Raw genomic sequence first — 6,000 nt, 5'->3', positions numbered from 1 at the left:
ACAGTGGGCCCACCTGCCAAGGCCATTTTTCTCTGAAAAATGAAAGCTTCGATAGCGATAAATCTCAGGAATTTAAATTCGAATCTTTCGCTGAGTGTTTAGCATAATCAGTAAGTGAGTTGGGGGCTATATACAGGTATACTGGGTATATCTTGGGGATTTGTCACGCTGTTCTCTTGACGGCTCTCTGGTAATTCGAATTTAATGCACGCTGCTCAGCATGACAAATATTGCAGATGTCCTATGGGCCAAGGGTGCGAGAGAGGGAGAGGGAGCATGTCTTGAGGGTCTGGCTTTCCCGCTGACAGTTTAATTGAATCCAAATCCCAGACAAGAGTGAGCAGAATTCCATTGTTGAGTTGCCCTCAGAAGGTAAACATTGAGATTTATGGCAACGTCGAGCCGGACGCTTCAATGTCCTGCGCTAATTTTTTTGTGTTTTCTATTGCCATCCACATGAAAAGGCTGAACGAATGCGGAAAAGTGCAAGCTGCACATGTTCTCAGGCATAAAAATGCACAACAAACTATTTGGCTACGCATAATTTAAGGCCAACAATGAAGTCATAGAATTTCAAGTTTACAACTCTTGTTTATTTGTTGTTGTTGCTGCTGTTTCAGCTTGGGGCGAATTTGTGTGAGAAACTTTTTTGTTTAATGCACTCACATGTTTTTTGCAGCTGCTGCTGTTTATTTCTTTTTGCGTTTGTGGTTGAGATTGTCTGGCAGCAATGATTTATTATGTGGCCTAAACTAAAAATGATTTTTAAAAATATTCGCAATGGCCTTCTACGCAAACAGAGATATAAGCCAGAAGAGTGAGTGCGACGGGCGACAGCTGACATTTAAATGCAGCCTGATGTTTGCATGTAGACTTTGTTTATTAAGCTTTAGATTTCTTTTATTTAGTTTTAGGCGAATAAATTATAAATCACGCAATACGTATAAATATATTAACATTAAAGGCGCATTTGTCTTGCGACTGTCTGAAATATGTCAAAACTTTCTGCCAGCTCAAATATATATTTGCTGTGAAATAAATCTAAATTTGGTTGGCCAAAAGGTCGACGACGCATATGTGAAATCGGCGCGTAGAAGATTTATCGCTGGCCAAGTCGCATCGAGCAGCTGAACAAGTAGCTGGAGCAAATTGCGATATCATGTTGCCGGATTGGCATGGCGATGGGCTCAAAAGCTGATAACGCTGCGTATACGCAATAAGTATATGGTAAATAAATTGCAGTTGAAGAGCTTCATCAATCATTCGGCTATTTACACGATTCGAATCGAAATTGTTTGCAATGCTGCGCCGACAAAGGATGCTGTATTTGTATATTTCCCGCTTCAGCTTTAATTGGTCTGAAGTGCAATTATGAAATGTGGCGGGATTAACTTGCTGCAACGTTGCACAATTTAACATATTGCCATGATTTATGGTACATGCAGAATATAATGAGGCGTCAGACGATGTCTAAACTATCGATTTTCTGACACAAACTCTCGCGCTGAGCTGTCGCACGCCTCAGCAACAATAGGCAACAACAACAACCGCAGGAGGAGCAGCAATAGCAGCAGGAGCAGCAGCAACACCAAGTGACAGGACATCCCAAACAGTTTATGACACAATTCGCTGTCAGCTGCAAGAGCCACTTAAAGCTGCCCCATTAGTTAAGATGAGGCGAGATAGAGAGAGATAGCGAGAGAGAGAGAGAGATAGAGGGAGAGCCTCGCCCATCAAAATCGACAAAAGGCAAAAACTTTCGAGTCATAAATATGAAGCCAAGTAGTTGGCAGGATAGTTTCGCAGTCAGCGATTATTAAAAATTTATTGATTGCCCGATAATGTTCCTATGGGCCTGAGCAGGGGGCGTGGCAGCTGACACGATAGCGCTAAAGGGGAACACAAACGAGCCAAAATGCTTTTAATCTGATTGCAACGGCGGTCACAAAGTTGGCGGGCAGCGAAAAAATACAAAAATATATGAATAAAATAAAGTGTGAGACTGACAGATACCCATTAAAGCATTGTTAAATATGATAGCTATTAAAGAGCTAAGCGGTTTCTAATGCTAAATAGATCTAAGGGTCAGCCAAGAGTAATAAACAAAAATAGTTATGAGTAATAAAGTATAATAAAACCCATTTATTCTATTGTTGATGAAGAAAGAAAATGAATAGGAAGAAAAGTGAATTTTCGAAAAGGTGGTTAGAGAATACCCTGTAGTTAATCAAATGAGTGAGATGAATTCAAGGAAACTATCTAAGAGGCCCTGATTGAAAGCTTACATGAATTTATCTCTCTTGGTCTAGGAGTCTATTTCTCAAGAAGACCAAAAATCTATACCTATGTGAATGGCTTTGTCAAGAGTATATTTACTTAATATGTCAAGAGTATATTTATATAATAGGGAGCAGCTATCAGTAATTTGTATGCTTCTCCTTATCGCAGATATTTACTCTAACCAGTTACAAACCTCTACTTAAATCCGGTATACCCCTTTTGCTGCTGCCCAACTTGTTCAGGGTAGAAAAATATTTGTGCACTTGAATGGCAATAGACAGTTTAGAGGAGCGGAAGATAGATAGAGTGAGAAAGAGAAGAGAGGAAAAGTGTATGAGAGAGAGAGAGAGAGAGAGAGAGAGAGTTTAGGCAAGGCAGCGTAAGATAGCGCAAAAGTTTTTAGATTATAAATCAAAACTTTCAATTTTCTTGCCATTTTTATTTTATTTTTCGTATCTTTTTGTTTTTGTATTGGCAACTGAGGGCAAACTTCTGTCCAGACAGACAGCAAGTGAAATCTTTGCTCATGTCCATGGCAACGAAACTTACCTAAAGACTTGAAAGTGGGCAAGAAATACTTAAACACGATTTTATATTGATTGAGCAGTATCTGGGGAGCCATTGAACATGCAAAATACTTATGTAACAGCAAATGTAATTAATGTTATTGTTTATGGTGATGAGCACGACCATGAGCTAATTCGGTTGAAGCCAAAGCAGGCCTTTGTAGGCCAACCAAGTGGTTGTGTGGTTGTGTGTGCCGTAAATGTGGCAGGTGGAGCTTATAAGCTTGCTGCGGTTCTTTGAAGGCTATGGCAAAGCAGCTATTCACTGGCAAGATGTGCTGTAACTATGCTCGCTACTTGGTAAAGCACATTAACTGAAGAGTGGGCAGAGCATTGAAAAGGAGTCAAGTGCCTGGCAGCACTCAGAGAGCCAGCTTGGCTAGAGAGTATTGCAGATGCGTATAGTCGAATCCTGATGCAGTTGAAGCAAATGCCTTGTCTGTTTTGCTTTATTGTGTTGCATGCCCCAAAGGCATTGTGGCTCATTTAAACGATGGCTGGCAAAACTTAACCGCATACGCACATAAGACGAAGACAATGATAACGTTTCATGGAATTATTTGGGCGCCTTTTGTTGCTCGTGCTGCAGTAGCTGTGGCTGTGGCTGTGGCTGCGTGTTGCTGCAGCTCGTGCTGCTTGTGCTGCTGCTGCTGCTGCTGCAGAAAATGTAATCAAGAAAACATTTAAATGAATGGCAAATTCAAAATTGCATGCATATTTCATATGTGCAGCCACAAAATGCTCATGTAATTGCGCACAAGTTGCCAGAGTGTTGGATGCTTGCATAAATTTATGGCTGCCATACCAGAAACTTTGGCAACACAGACGCCCCCGGCCGCCCCCGGTGGCCCTGACTGAAGCTCTAAGACATGGCACAAAGCTGCCGGGGCATTAGCATGCCAGGCGACGTGGGCGAAATTTGCACATTGATTACTTGCCGGAAGTCATAATTAAACAACATCAAAGGACACACACAGGCAGGCAGGGAGAGAGAGAGAGAGAGAGAGAGGGTGAGCGAGAGTGAGTGGGCGACAAGAACAGGCAAAAACTTTGGCCATAAGTAAAATTAACACATAATTTGTTTACCAAACACGTTTGGCACAACCGAAAAGCTTGACCACTTTTCACCCACTAATTGAAAATTCCAACTGCGAGCTGATAATGTGAAGAGCCAACTAATTTTGCTGGCACAAAAGGCGGAAACGGCAACTGTGCGTGTCTCCTTCTCTGTTTGTGTGTGTGTGGGCGTGTGCGTGCGTAGGTGTTGGCCAGACATGCATGAGTGTAGGAAAAGGAAAGGAAAGTGTTGAGCGCTCAAGGCCCAAGGCCAGGGCATTAGCACAGCCAGGTCGTTAAAAAGTAAAAATCAATTTATGAGTAAATGTTAAGTGAAAAAGTTTTGCCATTAAAAGCATAGAGAAACGGGAGAAGGGTGGGCGGACGAACGGACGGTCGGACGGGCACTCCATGGAAAGTGAAAGCATAAGCTGGTAACACTTGCCACATCGAACGTTAGTCGTCTGGCAATTTGAGGTGTTGCACAGATAAATCAATTTGCTTGCTGTGCACAGTGGGGCAACAACAAAAAGGTTTAATTAACGAACAAATGTCAACTTGAGCGAGCAACACTTAAGCACCAACTTTTGTACGCAATTAAGGCTTGAATGAATGACAGCTTGAATGGGCCACCTAAGTGGGTAACTGACTGACTGTGTGAATGAATGAATGAATAAACGAATGAATGACTGAATGAATGAGTGAGCGAGCAAGTAAACGAGTAAACGACTCGAAAGGTGTTCAAGTCCAGGGGCGCAGCATTAAGCCCTTCAAATTGCTTTTGCAATTTGGCAACATTCTTGCGTGCGCCTGGCCAGAAATCTTAAATCTGGCTGCCCGACCACACAATTGTTGCACTTGTCTGGCTGTTCTAGCTCTTGTTGTTGTTCTTGGTCATGGCTAGTGTTATGTCGTGGCTACAATTTTAATTGCTCTTCGCATTCGCACAGCTGAAACAGTGCCAAGAGTCATTAGACGTTGCCAGTTGAATGCTAAGTCTCCTTCTATGAAAAGGCTATCTATTAAGCTGCAAAGACTTTAAGAGGGAGGTCTTGAATTGAAATCTGCAGTTGAAGAAGTATTTACGAGGATAGTGCGAGTTTGAAATGGGCAAGTAAAATTGAATTTGACATAGAAGGAGAATATGGTTTGAGAATGAGATCTAGGAATAGAACTTGAATAGGGTTTAACGGCTGTATATGTATAACTTGGATCAGAAATCACTATATAGCTTCAAGGCTGTTTTAATAGTATAGATGGACTCACATTTTATTTCTACAGCATTTATATAGAATGTAAAGGCTAAGATGGAGTATGTACATATACATATATATTATTTATTCAGTTTGCAAATAAATGAAGTTTAATGTCAACTGCCGACTTAAATTCTTAATAAAACATGTAAAGCAAAATATGTTTGCAATTATATTCCAGCTTCAGAGTACTTTGCCAGACCAATTAACAATTTAATCTAACTGAATTAAAGTTTTAACTTTAAGTTAGCCAAAAACCTCAATTCAGCTGCGCTACTAGCTTTCAGCCAAAAACGGTTGCCTACTTTTCAGCTTACGCTTTTTCCATTTATTTTTTTGCTATGCTAAAAATGTGTCATTTAAAGCAAACAGAACTCCAACTCCATTTCAAGCAAAAGCCACAAAAACTAAGTTGTTTCAGCTTTTTGCAATTCTCTTTGGAATTAGAAATTTGGAGCAGTGAAAAGGCGCAAATACTTGGCAGCTAGCGCAAGCACTTAATGCCACAAAAGGGCAAATTCAATGAAATTGAGTCCGAGCGGCAAAGTGAATAAATTGTCACTTGCTCTGCTTGAATTGTAAGTGCAAATATTAGCATTCAAAACAAGCGCACACTTGTGGATTACAAACACTATGTATGTATATATGTATTTGTGTACATATATATATTATAGATAGGGGAATTTGGTGTTAGAGTCCTTGAGACAGACACTTGGAGCTACGTACAACAATGCCCAAGTGACAATGCAAGTGACAGACAGGCAGCAGCTGTTGACAGACTCGGCACGGCTGGAAGGCGTTTGGCTTTGGCCTGTGCGACACTCAGAAATCAAAAGTAGATTCCG

Source organism: Drosophila arizonae, chromosome 4, assembly GCF_054131065.1.
Source record: "Drosophila arizonae isolate 15081-1271.41 chromosome 4, UAZ_ARI_1.0, whole genome shotgun sequence".
Taxonomy (NCBI): Eukaryota; Metazoa; Arthropoda; class Insecta; order Diptera; family Drosophilidae; genus Drosophila; species Drosophila arizonae.
Note: the sequence above shows the minus strand (reverse complement) of the source record.